This window comes from Pantherophis guttatus, chromosome 4, assembly GCF_059756535.1.
Source record: "Pantherophis guttatus breed Tessera chromosome 4, ASM5975653v1, whole genome shotgun sequence".
NCBI lineage: Eukaryota > Metazoa > Chordata > Lepidosauria > Squamata > Colubridae > Pantherophis > Pantherophis guttatus.
The window spans coordinates 121,783,906-121,804,210 of NC_142066.1; the positions used below are offsets into that span (position 1 = coordinate 121,783,906).

At 34.9% G+C, this 20,305-nt stretch overlaps 1 long non-coding RNA gene across 2 annotated transcripts in view; it reads right to left on the bottom strand.

Moving 5' to 3' along the window:
- Positions 1-20,305, bottom strand: part of LOC117654887 (uncharacterized) — an 84,297-nt gene that overhangs the window by 41,012 nt on the left and 22,980 nt on the right. Inside the window, exon 3 of one of the 2 annotated variants that reach the window (XR_015734019.1) lies at positions 14,562-14,610. The exons of the other annotated variant lie outside the window; for it this stretch is intronic. This is a non-coding gene — a long non-coding RNA (uncharacterized LOC117654887). The remainder of the gene's footprint in view (positions 1-14,561; positions 14,611-20,305) is intronic. 2 annotated transcript variants of the gene reach the window in all.

Genomic DNA, 20,305 nt, shown 5'->3' on the forward strand with positions numbered 1-20,305 from the left:
GCCCTTCAATGCAAGTGACACCGAGTTGGCCATGCCCACCCAGTCATATAACCACCTAGCCACGCCCACCCAGCCAGTCATTAGGCAGATCATATTAGTGGTCCGCAGGATTTTAATTATGAATTTAGTGGTCCCTGAGGTCCGAAACGTTGGGGACCCCTATCTTAGAGGGCCTGTAGGGACCACCAGGGGGACATGGAAGACTCTGTGATAGTTTTCGATGGTCTAGGTGAGGCAGAAATGCTGGGAGAGAGCAGCCGGATGAACAGCTGGCTGTGCAGGCCGGAGAAGAGGCATAGCTGCAACCAGTTAACATAATGACCAGCTAGCTGCTTGGGCTGAAGAAGACACACACCTGTAGCTCACAGATGGAGAAAAAGTAAAGTTGCCACCCCACCTGATCCAAGGTCACACAGAGCTGAGAGGTACAAAAGAGGTCATCAAGGCTACTTGTGAAGAGGCAGCTTGAGTCCTCCTAACAAGGTGCACCAATTGGCACCTATTTACTTCAGTGTTTATATGGTGGATGTCAGAGACAACCCTTCATAATCCATCCATCTATGAATATTCTCAATCCATTTTCTTGAAGCCATTAAGATCATGTTACTTCATTGTGCCTTGAACCCATTGATGCCAAGTTCTGTTCATTGTGTCTTGAACTTGCTTGAGTTTTGTTTCCCCATTGCACTTTGAGCCCATTGAACTTGCATCTGACTTGGCTGCGCTTGGAATTCTGAGCACCATGGAGCTGCTGTTCTGCTGGTACTGTTCCTGTGCCTTAGGTGCAAAAACGACTGCACCCTGACCTCCCACATTGCATTTGCTATATCCAGATCATTTAAAACTGACTTTAAAAAGACTGTTCACAAAGAGTTGGGATCTGGGGAATGACTATGGGATTGATTGTGTGAAATAAGCATGCTGATTTCACTTGTGCTACATGTGTCTGTAGACTGGGACAGGATAAAGACTCTGTATGGGATGAACCATTAACAGAGAGCTAAGATGGCTGACATTGGGAAATCCTATCAGTGACTGGGATGGGTTGAACTACAAGATCGTACTGAGGCACCAATCATAGTAGCACAAAAATGAATACTAAGCAGCAGTTCCATAGAAGTGGGTCTACTACACTAGACAGAACCCAAACTGCAGACTATACAGAGAGTGACAGTTCAGAGACAGTTCAACACATAGTGGCAAGGTGTAAGATGCAGATAGAAATAGCATACACTGAATGGCACAACCAAGTAGCTTGCATTATGTATGGGAACATCTACATAGAATATGGTTAGACGCTCCTAAATCCAGATGGAAGTCTCACTAAAGGTCATGCAGAATAGGAAAGCTAAGATCCTGTGGAACTTCCAGATCTAGACAGACAGGGAGGTACTGGCCAATCAACCAGATATAAATGGTAAATATAATTCTAGTAGACAAGGACTACAAGCAGTGGTGGGGATAGATGTAATGATGCCAAGTGACAGCAAAATCAGGAAGGAAGAGAATGAAAACCTGGAGGCTGAAGGAGGAACTGGATATGGAAGGTAAAGGCCAAAGTGGTCCCAGGAGTGGTAGGAGCACTTAGAGTTATGACTCCTAAAATGGGAGAATAGCTTCAACAGATCTCAGTTTAGGAAAGTAAAATTTTGTATGATAAAATGAATACAAAATTTTAAAGAAACAATTACATAAAAACAATGGGCAGTCTTATGGAAGAATTCATTCAAATATATTCCAAATTATAATTTTAAAAAATTGGTACAGAATGTTTTATAGATAATATAAATTAATAAAGATAAATGTTTGCAATACTTTTTTATTTTATTTTTTTTATTTTATTTTGAATTTGTATACCAGCCCTTTTCCCTGAGGACTCAGGGCGGTGAACAGCCAAGTAAAAACATCAAATACAAATATTAAAATACAGTTAAAATATACATATATAAATGTGGCCCCATTGATTAAAAACAATAAACAAAACACTTAAAAACACTTAAAAAAATTAGGCCAGCCCGGCTTGCTGGAAAAGGAAGGTTTTAAGGGCACGGCGGAAGGCACCGAGGTCTTGGATTCTCCTTATCTCTGGAGGCAATTGATTCCAGAGGGTAGGTGCCCCCACAGAGAAGGCCCTCCCCCTGGGGGTCACCTGCCTGCACTGTTTGGCTGATGGCACCCCGAGGAGGCCCTCTCTGTGGGAGCGCACGGGTCGATGGGAGGTCGTCGGTGGCAGCAGGCGGTAATACGATACAGAAGGAACATTATAACAAATATTGTAGTCATGAAAAAGAATTCAAAAGTACTAGAAGGGGAATCATTTTTTTTAAAAAATATTTTTTTAAAAAAAAGCATCATACATTATTTATAAAAAAATAAAAGCAAATCTTGAATTGAAAAAAAAAAATTATCAGGAACATTTCCAGAAGAAATAAATAAAAGTATCACAGTTTATTAAGATATATGCTGACAGCTGCACAGATAAATTTGGCTAAACATTTGAAAAGAAATAGTTTGTTGACAATATCAGATAATGAAAACAAACTAGGGAAATACTAGAAATAGCAAAGTTAACAGTATACAGCCGGAACATAAGTTTTAAAAGATTCAAAAATAGCTTCCCTCTATATTACAGGACACAGAACAAGACAGATACTGAAGAGTACAGTTTTTAAGAGAAAATATTTCATGTAAAAATAATAACAAGAAGGAATGTCAATCAAACGAATTTTACATAAATATTAATTCTTATTATGTAATCACCAGTAATGTATATACAATAGGAGGTAGTTTAGAACTCAATCTGTCAGAAAGAGAAGGATGGTTCAAAAATCTGAAAAGATATATAAAAATAAATTAATTCATTTTTTTAAAAAAAACTACTCTTTTTTTTCTTTTTTTTCCAAACATGTACATTTATTTTAGGAATAATTATAAATAGTGATGATGTTTATATAAATATTAATGTTTAGAGTTTTGTAAGGATTTTAAATTAATTCTTAACATGATACAATGAGGCCAGTTTACATATTCAATTATTTAATCAATGAAATAATTAATTTTAATTTTTATATCAATTATACATTCTCTCTTTATTTTCCATCCATTATTTGTTTATACCACTTTCTTATTTATATACTTTGTGTGAGTATATTAAAATGTAATAATCATAATCATAATTCTCTTTCTCTCCCTCCCTCCTTCCTCCTTCCCTTCCTTTCCCCCCTCTCTGTTTAGGAATCAAATCCTCAGCCATGGAAATCTGGATAAATTTGGGGCAATCATTCTCTTTCAAGACAACTACCTCACAGGTTGAGTGTTGCGAAGGTAAAATGAAAGGAGATCCCTTCTGAAAGCTGCCATGAGTCCTTGGAAAAAGGTGGGATAAAATCTAACAACTAAATAATATACTGATACTGTATGTTCTATTAAATTTATATCACATACACACATATTTCTCACCATATGTATTTAATACTCTGTGAGATGTGAGATGTTTAGTAAAGTAATGGGCTCTTAAGAGACATTTCAAATATATGGAATTATTTCCTAATTAAAATATAAATTGACTTTCAGAACTGTTAGTACTGAAACTTTATCATTACTGTGAATATGTTTCAAAAATGTTCCATTTCATTAATAAATGAACAATAAAATCAGATACAGAAACGATAAGGCATCAGTTTTATAAATTTCAGTTTCTAACATAGAAAGATTGAAATAATTCATTGACAAAAGGTCTCGGTCTGAAGATTAATGTTCCATTATCATTTTAATATTCCATCATCATGGCTCTGAATTACCTTATTTCAAATTGAATCCATATTATTTTTATTTATATATTAGATTTGTGTGCTGTCCATCTCTTCTAGATATTGCTGTCAGTATATTGGATAAAATTAAAACATTAAACATTCTTGAGTCATTCTTGACATCTGGTGCTTCATGGATATGCCCACATGGTTTTCTTGGAATATGGAGAGCAATATGGAAATAGTTTTCTAATGTTTTCTAGTTTATTTTAAAAACTTTCTAGTTTAGCTTTCAGCTCTGAGATTTCCTGGTTAATCAGCCATTCAAATGGTATCCAGATTTGACACTAATTAGCTTTTTTTCAAGTCCACCTTGATTAATTACCTGACTGCTATCACGTGCCTCACAGTAGACTATTCCTCAATATTAACCCTGGGATGTTACATTTCCATTATCGCTATGTTGTGCTACAAGATCTATGGCATTCAACATCCAATTTAATGTCTGTTGGGAGGAGATTTTTGTTAGTAAAAGGATCTGTTATACTTAACTAATAAGCTTCTAGGCATCATTTGAACACATGTAATACAGCTTTTCTGCTTGGGTTCTTTCCACATGATGCATCTGAAGCTTTTTGTTTTTAAAATAGTGGTGTTATATGGATACTACAATTTCTTAGAGAACAACTATTAAAATTCTCTAGTACTTCCAATCATGAAAGTCAGCATTGCTTTTGTTCAATACAGCTCTAACATAATGGCATAACTGCACAAAAAACATCGTTCAAACATAAGGACATAATTATACAAAAAAAAAAAATCTTTACCATTTTTTTCCTGATATTTCTTTCTCAGACCCCTCCCTTTCTAGCATCAAGGCAAAAATTGCCCACCTTCCCCGTCACAGGATATATTAAAGACATTTCTTTCACAATGCACTGACTTATTTTACAGGATAGGAATACCAGGAAAGACTGGAAGTAGAAAGCCAATTATATGCTGATTCTGGTAGTGTTATTTTTTCAGATTAAATGCCACTTGGAGTTATAAAAACTAGCACTTGAAGCTGTCAGTTTTCTGAATGGCTTTCATATGTAGTTCTATCATAACAAGCTGAATGCTGGACAGTTCAGCTCCATAGGAGGGCTACAAAACTCTCAGAGAGGTTTAACAGCCCTTGAAATTATATCCCTAAAATGTAGAGAGCCTGCTGATTCAATGGGAAAAGACATCAGCTAAGCAAGTTATAAATAAACTCATTTATCACAGGCATTACTGTCCTGGTGAGTTCAAAGGCCATCCTAAGGATATACCAATTTCTCTGAAGTTTCATTAACAGTAGGAACTTTATTGTGTGTACAACAGGTTTCACATCCAAACAGCAATTTATGAAAGTTAAGAAGTGCTACTATCTTAATTCTTGAAACTTAATTGGTTCTTATATGTGTCATGAAACTTTTCTATTTAAGATAACTGGGAAACAGGAAAAGAAGAGGAAGGGAAAGAAGAAGTTTCTTCTGCCTTTCAAATCCACAACCTTTAACTGATAAGATAAGAATATTTAAAGATTTCTCAAAAGCTTTTAAAAACAGAATAATAAGAAAGGATGTTTTAAAGATATTTGTTGTGTCTGCATATAAATGCCTTTTGACACTTCATATATAATTCAATTTAACATCTACATATGTAAAGGCCCAGGAAGGCCAGTCCCAGTAAAGAGACTGACCACGACTTTCCTGGAAGTTCAGAAGGACCACAGTGGATGAAATGTCCTTCGTATCATGTTGCAGTTAGAGTCCAGATTGAATAACAGGTGAAATCTTTCTTTTGCTTTGTATAAATGGTTAGAGAGAGTGGAAAGTATTAAATCAGTATAAAGAATTCAAAATCACGATAGATATATAGGTTTTTTTTTAAAAAAAGTATATATTCTGTACAAATATACAGCACAACCCAGCATAACTCTACTGCTTCATGTTTGTGAGTATTCTATAAACATTTGGTTTGTCACTGTAACATAATTGACCACATAAAACCTTGGTCTCATCTGTTTATATTATGATTTTTAAAATGAACATTAGAATCTAAATACCATAAGTGAACAGTTATTACAACTTGCATTTGTAAAAAAAAATGAGGTCATCGATGCTCTCCATAATTAATTGCCATCAAAATTAATATTCATTCACTAATCATTTATGAAGACAGAGGGCAGCATTCTGTTAATTTTAGAACAGAAATATCAGAATTTTCTATTCAAAGATAAAAGGAATTCAAAAATTCTCTATAGTTATTATATTCAATTTGACTTAACCCATTTTCTTTTTTGGTTTTAAAGTAAACATTTCTCATTTTTAATCTGTAATTACACTGAATTTTATTTTATACAAAAAAGTTAACAATGAAAAAAGTTAACATAATGAAAGTCTTCTTTCAAGGATCACTAACGTTTTCATTTGATGCCTAATTTATTTTATTTGGTGGATCACATTTCTCTTATTTACTATTTCTGGTTTTGCATTTGATTCAAATATTGTTATTAGAATTTCCCCCCCAGTATTTTTATCTTAAAGGCCTAACAAATCTTCAACCAATAAACATTTTTTCTTCAAGTGTATCATCATGTAACTAATAAATATCATACTTAGATTCCAATTTCAGGTGGACAGAATTGGTTACCTCCCAGACGATTAACCTTTGAGTTGGTTCTGATTCATTAACTGTGCACATCAGTCATCAGACTGCAGGAAAATTTATTGCAATAAGCCCTGCTCCACTGTAATGGCTGAATATGATTCACCATTATCAGTACCATAATAGCTTCCTGGACAGCTTCCAGTTTTTTCATTCACTCCACCCAATCTTAATAATGCAACAATTTTGACAACAAGCCCATGTTTCAGCATTTTTCATAAAAACATTTTTTTTTTTAAAAAAAAAATCAGCAATAGGCCAGTAAAATCTCCCCCTCCCTTTTCTTTCTTGCCAAGATCAACAGAAGGGAAAATGTCAGTCTGGCCTGGCTCCAAAGAGAGAGGAAATTGAACAATCTTCATTCTTATTCTTTGACTGGTAGCATTGTGCACATAGAAGACTTGACTCTTAGGCTCATTTTGATGAATCTGAAGTCTAGATAAGAATGTCAAGGACTAGATTTGGTAATTTATTGCCAATGATTCTGCTTAAGATCTTTCAATACCACATTACAAATCAATGTAATTTAGAAAATAACATGGTTTCTGCCACTGACATAAGCCATATGTGAGTTCCTGAGCTACTATGCAAGCTGCAGCTATAAATTGTAAGTTGTTAGGAATGGATTCTATTTTTAAAAATCTGTGCTGAATAATTTTCTTAATTGTGAAGAATGAATAATGATCTTGAAGCTTCTCTATAACTATGGGAAGATCTCTCATTCAAATTATGGATGGTTTTTAAAAATGACACAAAATTATACATTTTCCCAGAATAAAAATCTGGAATTCACAAAGTTACCTGTTTTATGCAATTTTAGAATTTTTTATACCACAGTAAAATATATTTGGTATAAAAAGTGGTTTGTTGTGGATGCAACTGCTTGAGGGCTCCTGGGTTGGAGCTGAAAGGCAAAAGAGAGCAGAATGCTCTCTCCCACATGTTGGAGTAGACCAGGGTCTCAGTAAAACACTTAATTTTAGAATTGTATAATTAACTAATGCAATGAAATATTAAATGGCTTATAGTCTGAGAATTGCTTTGGGTTTTTCTGTTTTCACTTCCAGATTCTGTTTTGTTTTGCTTTAACAAGGATTTCCTGAACTATTTGATGAAAAAGGCCATAATTATTTTGATTAAAGTCTGAGTTCCAGTTATTGTAATAAATTTAGAAGCATTTTAACTAGCAAATGAAAAACTAATTCATAGTATATACTAAATCAGTTCATTAATGGTTAGAAACCAGAATGTATCTTAATTGTGTAGCTGAAATGAGATGCAAGTACTGCCAAACTACATAAATGATCTGATGATAGATTGATAAATTTTATCAGTTATCTAATGTACTTGGAAAAATAGTGTCTCAAAATGACATAATCATGTACAGCAAATGTTAAAACTAAGACTGTCCATAATTTCTCAGAATCTTGAATCTTAATCATTCAAGATTCCATGATTTCACTGACAATCTGAAATTTAAGACCAAGTATCAATTTGTTTAGGTGGTAGTTCAATCAGTTACTTAAATTCAATGCCTCCTGTTACTATTATGCACTATTAGTATAATAAAACAGTTCAAGATCAGAGTTTCTTGAGACCCAGAATCCAAACACAGCCAGGTAAAGACCCATCCACACTACCCAAAGAAAATAAAGGTCTATTCCTAATTATTCCATCTCAAAATTTGGTGATAGGACCAAATTCAAGACAGACATGCAATAAGAATATGCATTAGTTGTGATACTTATCCCTTTATGAGAATTAACTTAACTTTCAAAATTTTATATGGCACAAAAACTGGGTATTTCCAAAACCTAATATATCAGGTGAAATTTGCCTGCCAGTGACATCAGGAAAGCAGATTAAAAATTCCACCTCTGAAATAACGTGGCCATCAGGAATCTGATGCATGATACTTCTCCATGAAGTTCTACCCCTCCCCTTAATAGAACTTTTCTTCTAAAGTTAGTTAGTTCTATCCTGCTAGACTCTTGTAGAATGGTATAGAAAGTCTTTCAGAAGACTCCAAATTTTGGGCTTAGACAATTTAGAACTACGCCAACTTCAGTCTGACCTAAGCATAGTACTTAAATTATCTGCCACAATGTCCTTCCTGTCAATGACTACTTCAGCTTTAACCACAACAATATACGAGCAAATAATAGATACAAACTCAAGGTAAACCATTCCAAACTCATTGCAGAAAATATGACTTCAGTAACAGTGGTCAATGCCTGGAAGGCATTAACTGACTGTGTAGTTTCTTCCCCAAACCCCCAAAATTATAACCTTAAACTGTCTACTGTTGACCTCACCCCATTCCTAAGAGGTCTGTCAGGGGTGTGCATGAGAGCGCCAGTGTGCCTACCGTCCCTGTCCTAATATTCCTTTTTACTCTTATTCTTTTCATGTATTCAAATTATGTTCATACTTTTACCTGTTATCTTATATATGCTTGACAAATAAATTTATGATTATGATTATAATAAGGTTGGAATATTGTTGATTGATGGGGTGGTGGTGTGATCAATTGTTTCATTTTGTTTTTTGAATTGCTTTTTACTTTTTAAAGAGCAGATATTGCTCTTTACTTTTACTTACAGATATTTACTTTTTTTAGAGCAGATATTGTAAGTCGCTTATAATCTTCAAACTGGAGTGGCATGGAAGCCTAATACGCTGAGTAACTAAATGTATAAACATATAAGTAAATTGTTTCAGTATAATCCATCCAGAAAACTCAGTTATTAATAAATTAAATATGCAACTAATTATAGAGTGTATGCTTGGATTTGTTTATCTGTCTAAGTTTAAAGATATTCAGAGATCTTCTATAATGTCACTTTGAGTTTCATCTGAAAATACCTAGAAAACTTAATACTGTAGTAAAAATGATTACCACTATTAGTTTCATAAAAATCTATAAATTCAGAAAGAATCCAATATTTCACTAAGTATAGTAAATTGCATGTCAAAATGAAAATGACATGCAATATACTTAGGAATAGAAATACCAGAAGTAAGGTTAATAGACCAATATGTATATTTACCTATGTAAACATAGAAAACACAATTCTCAAAATCAAGCTTAAAAGATGTTTCTAATAAATATAAGATAAAAATCAGGGTGTGTCTGTTGTGTGATGTACAAAGAAAAAAGAATTCATTGCACACAGGGCCAGGTTATGATATTTATTTTGTCTATAGCAAAGAAGAAAATAACACCATCTCCATCTATGCAGTCAGTATATTATAAGTCAGTTGAATTAGCTCTTTTCCAAGATTGTTGATAAAACAGGATTTTATTGCTTCTAAGGAGACATTGCTAAATAATAGAAAACAAAGTTGGAAGAAACCTTGGAGGTCTTTTCTGTCCAACCTCTCTCATGCAGGAGATCCTGTACCATTTCAGGCAAATGGCTGTCCAATCTCTTCTTAAAACCCACCAGTGAAGAACTAGCTACTTCTGAAGGCAAACTGTTCTACTGATTACTGTATTTTTCAGAGTATAAGAAGCACTGGAGTATAAGACGCAGCTTAGTTTTTTTGGGTGGAAAATAGGGGGGGGGGAATTCTGCCTACCAGGTATTCATCTGGCTAGCATCCTTAATCTGGTCAGCTTCAGCACATTAGTTTGCTGGTTTTGAGCACACATGCACGCTTTTTATCCCCTGCTTGGGAATAAAAACACAGCTTCTAAAGCACAGCTGAGAGGGAGCAGCAATGAGAAAAGCAGGCAAAGCAGGGAAATTGCTTCACTCGCTAGCGCCTCCTTAGTAGTGGTGGGTTTCAAAAAATTTTGCTACCAGTTTGGTGGGTATGGCTAGGTGGGGGGCATGTGACTGACACCCCACCTAGCCACACCCACAGGAAAAGGTAGGAAAATTTTTGGAATTTCCACCTATCTACCTCGCCCTCTCTTCACCAGTCGCCCCCGTTTCCTCTCGTTTAGGGCCTCGTTTCGCTGCCCTGGCCCTAGCCCCACTTCCTCCCCCACCACCGCCTCTTTGTTCAAGCTGCTTACCTTCTATGATGGCTGGTCCAGAGTCTGGAAGGCAAGCTGACCAGAGGTTTCAGTGGCCCCTAGCCAGCTGCCACTGCTGAAAAGCAGCTGGCAAAGAGGTGGCTGGCCGCAGGCTGACAAAAAGTACCAGAGGCTGTGGAAAAAGCTGCTTCAATCACTGTCAAGTTCTTCACGCATATGCATCCCATTGGACTTGCAAGACAATGGGATGCGCATATGCGAAGAACATGAACATGGTGGGCGGGGCGAGCGAGCATGAACATAGTGGGCGGGGCGAGCATGAACATGGTGGGCGGGGTGAGTGAGCGGTGACAGGGGGACCAGTTTGGGGACGTGGGCAGCTGGCCATCACTACTGGTTCCCCAACCTTGGCCAAATTTCCGCCAACAGTTCACGCTAACCGGTGCGAACCAACTGAATATCACCTGTGCTCATTAGGGCTGAAAAAAAGCTTCTAAAGCACAGCTGAGAGTCGGAGGGAGCAGGCAAAGCTCAGAAGATGCTTCACTCGCTATTACCTCATTAGGGCTGAAAAAAGCTTCAAAAGCACAGCTGAGAGTCAGAGGGAGCAGGCAAAGCTCAGAAGGTATTGCATCACTTGCTAGTGCCTCATTAGGGCTGAAAAAAAGCTTCAAAAAAGCTACATTTGGAGTATAAGATGCACCCAAATTTTCAGCCTCTTTTAGGGGCAGGAAGTGTGTCTTATACTCCGAAAAATATGGTAATTATTTTAGCTATTAAGAAATTTCTACTTATCTGTGGTTTATTCTCTCCTTGATTAGTTTCAATCCATTGTTTCTTGTTCTGCCTTCAAATTCATTGGAGAATAGGTTGAGGCCTTCTTTGTGGCAGCATCTCAAATATTGGAACAGTCGTATCCTTCATCCCTAGTTCTTCTTTTCACTAGACATACCCAATTCCTGTAACCGTTCTTAATATGTCTCCAGTCCCCTTATCATCTTTGTTGCTCTTCCCTTCACTCTTTCTAGAATCTCTACATCTATTTTATATTGTGGCAACCAAAACTGGATGCAATATTGGAAGTGTGGTCTTACTAATGCATTACAAAGTAATACTAACAGTTTACATGATCTTGATTCTATCCCTCTGTTAATGCAGAGGACTGTGTTGGATTTTTTGGCAGCTGCAGCACACTGCTGATTCATATTTAAGTGATTGTCCATTAGGACTACAAGATACTTCTGACAGTTACTACTATTGAGCAAAGTACCACTATACTATAACTATTCTTTTGTTTTTTCTTGCCTACATATAAAAGTTTACTTTTATCATCATTGAATTTCCTTTTGTTAGATAGTGTTCAAGTTTGTAGAGATTGTTCTGGATCTTGTCCTATCTGTGTTATTCCCACCAGCTTGGTGTTACCTGCAAATTTGATGGATTCCCTTTCTGTCTCCTCATCTAAATTGTCTATCAAGATATTGAACAGTACCAGGCATAAGCCAAAACCTTGGGATATACATTGCATGCTTCCCATTATGTGGATGTAGTTCTATTGATGATTACATGTTGGGTGTGGTTGGTCAGCCACTTACGAATCCATCCGATCCTGAATGATGCTGTCTACCCCACATGTTTCTACCTTATCAAGTAATAGATTCTTTTCTTTCTTTCTTTCTTTCTTTCTTTCTTTCTTTCTTTCTTTCTTTCTTTCTTTCTTTCCTTCTTTCTTTTCTCTCTCTCTCTCTCTCTCTCTCTCTCTCTCTCTCTTTCTCTCTCTCTCTCTCTCTTTCTTCATGGATTTGGCTTCAGAAGAAACAAAAATGAGTCTTTTTTTCTTTACTACATCTACCCCACACAACTGTTTTAATCTCCTCCAACCCAAATCGAGACATTTTACAATGGTTGCTTTGTTTGAAACATGCAGCATTGCCAGATTAATGCAATTATTTTTGACAAGTTGAAAATCTTCTTGTAATTTAATTTCAATTTGACTTTAATGTTTGCCCCATTTGGAACTCCCTGTTAAAAGCATTGAGCTTTGATAATGTTTCCTTTCCATATTATATTTTTTAAAACTTTTTTAAAATCACATAATCTGAATGTTTGGAGATATTTTTAAAAGAAAAAAGTGCTCTTTTATATTGTTTCTTGTATTTCTAACAAATTCCTGGCCCATTTAGTGAAATAAGGATATCATCGATGCTTTGTGTTATGGCAACACATATGTATTCCTGTCTCAGTCATTGCAATATTTTACCACTTATAGCACTAATACATTTTCTTTAAAAAGACTCTGTAAAATTACTGAAACACCTAGAAGATTCATTCAGGTGTAGAGTTTCCTGCCTAAGCAAGGGGTTGGACGGGGTGAAATCCAGCAGGTTTTGACAGGTTCAGAACTGGTAGCGGAAATTTTGAGTAGTTCGGAAAACTGGCAAATGCCACTTCTGGCTGGCCCCAGAGTGGGGTGGGAATGGAGATTTTGCAATATCCTTCCCCTGCCACACCCACCAAGCCACATCCACAGAACCGGTAGTAAAAAAATTTGGATTTCACCACTGAAGTTGGACTAGAAGACCACCAAGGTCCCTTCCAACTCTGTTATTCTAGTCTATTCATTTGCTCTTAACTGATTTTTACTAGCAATGAGAAATTACTGGGAGGCTTAAGAACTCTCAGAATATATTCTGCCACCAGCAAAAATGACCTGCAACTTTTAGGTTTCAACCTATGCAATGTTACTTAGCTTCTGCTAAAGTCACAGTAGTTATAATGATGTAGTTGAGATTTTAATAAAAACACAGAATGTATCATAAACTTTTTATTAAATAAATAAATAAGTCACTACCATTCCACTTCCCTATTAAAGAAGATCACGCTATTGTAATATTTATGAAAGAGAAGGCAGGATTCTTCACATCTGAGTTCATATGTTGTATTCACAATGGGAAGAAGCAGGATGTATGACTGATGTTTTAGCAGAAATCATGGATTAAAATAATTGAGTAGCAATCCAACTGCATCCAAAAAGAAGAAACTTCTAGAGTTAATTATCACTACCCATATTAGTTATTCACTCTCTACTTGGATTGTTAGTGACCTGTTATCAATTTAAACCTTAGCTTGCAAGATTGGTGTAATCTATGTAACAGTAACAGTAACAGAGTTGGAGCTGCTCACACAGGAGACCTGTACTAGGGATTTGAACCGCTAACTGCCAACCTTTCTGATCGACAAGCTCAGTGTCTTAGCCATTGAGCCACCTAGTCAGGCCTGTAAACTAAACTCCAAATTGTTAGGCTATTGTGGATATAGTGTTTGTGTTGGGCCAAGAAAATCGCTTCTGAAATATGTGTGTCTTATGAACATGGTTGCAATATATTTGTTTGAAGGATCTATTTGTTCCTGCTTATGTTGTGAGATGGCTGTCCCACCTCTGTAAACACAAGTCCAAATTAAGCTCTTCATTGTACTAAATACTTTCTACGACTTAGCTCACAATATAATTAAACATTATGTTAGCATATTTGTTACATTTTGCTAGAATGTTGACATAGATACATGCATACATACCGTACATACATACATACATACATACATACATACATACATACATGTATATATAATATTACAGTGCCTTTACAAAAAAATACATTGATTAGTTTCAAAAGGTAAATGAAATCATTAAAAACTCTCAAATACAGTATTATCATTGCACAGTAAAATGATGCCCAAGCTTCTTGAATTTAAAAAAAATACACTTGATCTAGAAAATTAAACTTAACATCTATTTTCATAATTAAAACAAAAACACTAGCTCAGGGAGTTGAAACATTCTATAGTAATAAAATAGAAAATATGTTTATAATTTTTTATAGAATTGTCCACTTTATAATTAGATTTATTGAGCAAGCTTAGACCAGATTTAGACTGGTCTAAATTCTGCTAACTGCTAGATATATTCTACTATTTATGTAATACAAATATAATGGATATTTTTCTTTTTGCTTTGATTATGTTAATCATATTTTTAGAGCATATCAATGCTAAACTTGAACCAAAGAGATAATATATTTTACTGTAGATATTTCTCCTATTAAGTACTAGAAACTATTCTAATAATACCGTACCTCTCTCTTTTGAATCAACATCCAGGGTCATAGGATTAATTTTCCAGAACTATAAAAGAAATGCATTTATTTATTGAACTTATGCTACACATATCCCAGTTCTAGATAACTTCCAGTCAATAAAAACAATATAAAACAATGTTTTAATCAGGATTAAAATTTATTTAAAATCAATCTTTTAAATTGGATGGATTTGTATCATGCTGAAAAGAGCATGTTGCAATCTTGAATTCAATAAAAGTTTTGCTTATGTTGATATTTTCTTCACACTGTGGACAAGTATTTATGCTAACCAGCACAAGGTGCTAATCATATACACATTTTATGTATTTGTTTAAGATAATAGTAGCTCACAAAAAGAGCAAGCAATGGTAAAGAGGAAAAGGCTAATGAGGACGTCATTCCTTTAAATTTTTCAAAAAGAGATTTGCCAGTTTTACCAATACTCCAATCCAAGATTCTCACCAATATAGCACTCTGGCATTTGATGTTATTCATACTGCAACTTGGGCTTATGGTATTGTTATGAACAAATATAAAAGTTGAACTTTCTTTAGTCTAGTTGATTCTATTAGCTACTAGAGATTTCTTGTAAATATATTAGAGGCAAAGTCAAATACATCCATCCTATTAGAATATATACTGTTACATTATAAAATTTTGTACTTAAAAGAGAATATAAAATAAATAAAAGTAACAGTGTATTGCAAGTAACTAAACATGAAATCAGGCTCACTGAGGGTTGGTCTTTTTTTTTTTTTTTTGCCTTATCACTATTAGTTCAGGCAGCAAGAAGGACATTTTTAGTAATCAACTGTGAGTCATCAAAGAGTAAAGAATACATTCTTGCCATGAAGCAAAAAGGAGAACATTGTTGAGCACCTTCTGTTCCCACAGACATCTTATTTAGCTCCCCAAAATGTGCATGTATGTCTCATATCCAATTCCTGAGGTGGTTTTCTCCTAAAACAAGGCAGGCGAAAAAACACTGTGCAGATGCTTCCCAATCAAAGACTTCTGTCTTTATAAGTTAACTTTACTGCCTCATTCTGAAGGTTTGATTTTCAAATGCCAGACAGGTTTAAAACGAATGTCTGGTTTTATTTCATCAAGTCTAATCCATACACAACATCCTTTCCCACTATTTACTAGACTACAGCTATCAAATAAAGATATGATGTCTGTGTTTGGGTTTAGTTAGTTTAAATTCTAATGAGCATGATGTAATCACTATAATCAAGCAAAGCTTCTCTATCTTTGGCTTTCAGTCTTCTTTGCCATCAGTCCTAGATGTATTTGTTGCCTTGTCATTAAACCAACCACAGTTCTACCTAATTTTCAACTAGCAGCAAGCCAGCTGTAGAAAGCTGTGTGGCCCTAATTTAAAGCTCGTTTTATGGCATGCTTTGTTCTTTCATAAGATTACTAATATTTACATACACATCCTCAGTTTTCAAGTGAATGCTTTTATGAGCAAATTTCTCTATTCTTTTTTCTCTCCCCCCCCCCACTTAAACTGTTCATTAACGTTTTTTTTCCTGATCAGAGCAGACTTTCTGGTTAGAATTTCCTGGAAAAATTGACATTAAGGTTGATACAGGTAAAAGTGGCATTCTGGCTTGTTTTCTTCTGTATATCCCAATGTCAAAGGCATCATAATTAATAAAAAAACCCAGATGGCTTTGGTATTCCATTCTTCTGCGTTTGTTTGTTTATTTATTTAAAACATTTATATAGCCACCCATGTCACAGCAGTAACTCTGGGCAGTGAACAAAAGGTTAAAACCAAAACCAGCAACACAATATAAAAATAACATCCAAAAATGAGTAATATAACATATGTGCAAGGTCTAAACATCATTCCATTTCTAATCCAAAGACCAGAACTAAACAAATCAGCCAACAGGGCATGCTTAACTTCCCAATACAAAATCTGGAGGAACAGCCAACTCTTTATGTCTTCTGAATGTCCAAGAGGATTGAGGGGCACTTGATTCTTCATGGGTATGTTGTTCCATTGGGAAAACGCTGTAGCATAGAAGACCCATTTCCTAGGTCCCACAAAATGTCAGAATCTGGAGAGATTCTGAAAATGAGACTTCAACGTATGACCACAATTGAGTCCAAAATTGCAGTTGCTAAGCAAGACCATTGTTAAATTAATTTTGTCCCATTTTATAGCCTTACTTGTCACAGTTGTTAAGTGAATCACTGCAATTGTTAAGTTAGTAACATGTTTTTAAGTGAATCTGGCTTTCCCATTGACTGCTTGTCAGAAGGTTGCAAAAGGTGATCAGATGACCCTGGGACATCGCAATCATCATATGCCAATTGCCATGTATCCAAAGTTTGACCACGTGACCATGGGATGCTGCAATGATCATAAGTGTGAAAAATAGTCATAAGTCACTTTTTCAAAATGGTCTTTACAAAATGGTTTGTAAAATGGTTACTAAACCAATGGTTGCAAGTCAAAGACTACATGTATTCAGCATCCTATTACAAGCTGCAGCCCAAATACAATAATATTGAGCTATACTCAGTGGTGGGATTCAGCCAATTTGCACCACTTCGGGAGCACCGGTTGTTAACTTTCTGAGCAGCTCGGCAAACTGGTTGTTGGAAGAAATCATTAGGGCAGAGAACCGGTTGTTAAATTACTTGAATCCCACCACTGGCCACACTGAATACTTTCAACAAAAGCTAAGCAGGGTTAGACCGAGTTTGTATTTAGAAGACAGATTCCATAACGGTTCCAGAGCAGTAGGCTAACCTACCAATAAAAAAAAAAAAAGGCAAAGGCAAAAAGTTCCCTGCTGTTGTTAAGAAAACTATCTGGACATATCTAATCCATGCAGTTATTGGGAGCTGTGTCAATTTAAGGAAATGTTTCTCTGTGTTTATTATTTAAAATATTTTATTATATATGGTCCTTGAGATTTGGACATTTAAAGGCCCATAGTTATTATGAAAAACACTTTCTATATGTTTAGAAGATTTGGAGCTAGAAAAAGGGATTTTTCTTTCTTTCTTTCTTTCTTTCTTTCTTCTTCTTTCTTTTCTTTTCATTTGTTTGTATGAAAGCAGAAATTTCTGCTAATAAGAGAAGTAGGGAAGGGAGAAAAAGCTCAAAGGTTCTGATAGGTCCAAAATACACCCAGGAGGTAGATTCATTTTTCCTCCAGTTGTTTTGCCATGTTGTGTATTATAGCTGATAGAAGCCTATTTGGACTTGGGGAATGTGTTACAGATTCTCCCTTTCTATCCATTAGATTACACTGCCTAATAATTAATTGCAGATAAATGAAATGAACCTTATCCTTAGGTTTTACTCATGTTCCTTTTTTATCCATTCCTTCCTTTGTTCTGCTGTTCTCTTTAACTCCTATCTTCTTCCACTAATCAAAAAATGTAGACCACATAATCTTTAGAGCAAAATGTGTTTTTTGTTTGTATTAATTATTGAAAGCTGTCAGTTGCAATGGTGTGCTGTCTAGAAATGATTTAAGGACATATAAACTACTTCCAAATATTCTATTATACCTTGGTACAACTTTCCAAACTTCTGCTCTCAGAATTTCCAGCTAACACGGTCCATATTTACCAGATTAGTTCACCCTAGTCTAGAATAACTAAGAATCAGAATAGGAGGAAATTAAAGAGGTAAGCCTATGTTTGTCTAAATCCATAAATGACCCAACTGCAAAATGAATGGGGTTGCCTTGCAAGGTTATCATGCAATTCATAAATAATTATCCCTGTAAGGATGCCATTCTCAACAGAGTAATAGTTGCCTATCAATTTACACACCATGTCTGAACATGGAACTATGTAAGGTAGGGCCTGAGTATAACTTGGATGAGAGAATAAAATGACTGTAACAAGAATAAAATGTCAAAAATATCCCCAAAGAAGTAAATAACAAAAACAACTTCCAATTGGCTATCAATATAAAGCAATTATGATGTATCCATAGTCACAAAAAGGCAAGCTCAGTATGGAGGTAACTAAGGTTAATTTATATAATTAAACTACATTTATATTGTAAACTAAATACTACATAATATTAAATAAGTGGTGTTAGTAGGGAGGTTGGAAAAAATCAAGATAGTGGTTGTGGCTGTGTAACTGAAACCCCAATATTATGGGGTTTCAGTTTCATGACATTTTACTATGTCATGTACACAATGCAAAACAGGAATTGGTCTTTAATCACACAGTCAGAACTGTCATCTTTATTTCTCCTCTCCCCTTATTAAATATAGTACATATAATTGCTCTCTAATATACAACCACAGTCACTGTGATTATGGAATTATTACTAGTAATGCTGCTTTTAACTTTTGCTGTAATATACAGAAGCAAGGAACAAAGAAGAAAAAAGAATACAAATAAAAGATTTGTAAACATGCAAAATATATTAAAAACTGCAAATTCATCTTTTTCTAGTAAATACTAACCTATAACTAAAAATTGAATTGGTCACACTTAAAATGCTTTGTTAAAATATATTTTATTATTGAACTCATAGCCTGCAAACATATTCCTTGGCTTTAGATAAATATTGGCTATGGTTTGAAAGAAAAACAGAAATCCTTTCAATTTTTTTCAGCCAAAAGGTCAGCAGTTTTTTTATTAAAAAAATATATATATGCAAATGTTGAGACAGTAACATTTATGAAAAATAGTGATTATTAAATGAATATAAAAATAGAAAAAGGCCATGCTTGAAACTTCTACAGCTTCTTATTTTAGAACAATGACTATACAAAATAAACTGAAGAGTAGGATTGCACTTTGTATTCAGTGGCATTCAGGAAATTTAATACACTTTCTCTGGAAGATTCAGAAAGGGAAGTGGTTGCATGAAATCCACATAATAATGCATGGTTAAGCCAAATCAGATTTACAAGGGAGTGGACTAAACTGGTAATGCAAGGCCAGGTCACATGATTCATAATTAGTAATAGCAAAGAGCTGTTCCTGTAAGCTCAGTTTCTCTTTTTATTCCCTTTTATTCTCACTTAGGCATGAAATTACTTTTATTCAGCTATTGATTTTGGGAGCATACCATAGCCTTAAAAATCCACAAGATCGTTTTGTTTAGGGTAGCAGAGACTATTTTATCGCTAATGGTTAAAAGGCACCAGGTTTTTGCTAAATTTTGTGTCTGGGTTTGGAGATTTGCATTAAGTCCCTGGAGTTATGTTTCTTGATATGATTTTTGATTGGGTCCCAATTTTGCAGTGAATAATATTTGTAGATATTCCCTGATATAAAGAATTGTGTGTCAAAGTCTTTTATGTTACACTCCAAAATGCCAGATATCACACGTGTCAGCATTATGTCTGACCATGTGACTAAACAGCTCTTTTGCTGAATAGTTTTGCTCAGCAAAACATGCTGCCCTATAAAGCCAAAATGAAATGCCAGCTTTTCCTAAGAACTCTGAGATTCAAAACATACTCTTGTCCATACCTAACAATTTTGGTTTTGTTTTTTTTTAACATACCCATCCATATTTAATTGCAGGATAGATATTTTCTTTTTTCTTTTTTCTTTTTCTTTTTTGTAGAAGAATGACAAAGAACTTTCTTGTAATTTATGTAGAAGAAAAGACAAAGTGCAATGGAAAGAAATACACAGATTTCCTAGAAATTCCTAGATGGACTAATTGAAGCATCATCATAGTTACATGTTTCCTACTGCTGTTGAAAAAGAAATAAAATCTAAATTCAAATCTG